The sequence below is a fragment of the Suricata suricatta genome, chromosome 8 (genome assembly GCF_006229205.1).
Source record: "Suricata suricatta isolate VVHF042 chromosome 8, meerkat_22Aug2017_6uvM2_HiC, whole genome shotgun sequence".
In the NCBI taxonomy this organism is placed as follows: domain Eukaryota; kingdom Metazoa; phylum Chordata; class Mammalia; order Carnivora; family Herpestidae; genus Suricata; species Suricata suricatta.
This window is the reverse complement of record NC_043707.1, coordinates 138,247,219-138,247,998: the sequence shown is the minus strand read 5'-3', so window position 1 is coordinate 138,247,998 and position 780 is coordinate 138,247,219.

Below are 780 nucleotides of genomic sequence, written 5' to 3'. Positions count from 1 at the left end.
CCTGGGGAGGCAGGACCAGCATCCAGATTCTCTCCTCAGGCTGGTAGGTGCTTTGACTTGGAGCATCTTCCACTTGCTGAGATGGACTCCCACTGCCACCAGCCTCCAGACGGCCCTCGGCGGGCCAGGACGGGGACCCCACCCCTGTGCATGATGAGGCCCATATAAGGCCCTGTGCCTGGAAGGTAGAAAATTCAATAAATGGAGCTTGCTTTTGCTGCTGTGTGAACTGAGGCCCCGAAGGTTAAGGGCTGGAACCTTCTGTTACTTCTACACCCTGTTGAATGCCAACCCCCCGTCCTAGGAGTGTGACCTTATTTGGAAATAGGATGTTCCAGACATAACCTGGTTAGGTTGAGGTCATACTGGCTTTGAGAGGAGGCTAATGCAATGACCATTGTCCTTATAAGAAGGGGAAGTTCAGGGAAAATGATAGAGAAAGTAGGAACACTGTGGGAGAAGGCGAATGGCGGGGAGGCACGGGGGAGCGTCCCGGACGGCCAGCAACCACCCAAAGCTGGGAAGGAGCGAGGAGGCACCCTTCCTGGTGGCTCAGAGAGCAAGGCCCTGCTAACACCTTCCCTTTGAACTTCTGAGGCTCCTCAGCTGTGATAAAATATCTGTTGCTCTAAGCTCCCCACGTCGGACACTTTGGTCCAGCTGTCCCAACAGAGCACCTGAAACTCCCCACACCTGCATCTGTACTTCTAAGGTAAGCCCACGGGGCGCCTGAGCGGCTCAGTCAGTTAAGCATCCGTCCAACTCCTGATTTCAGCTCAG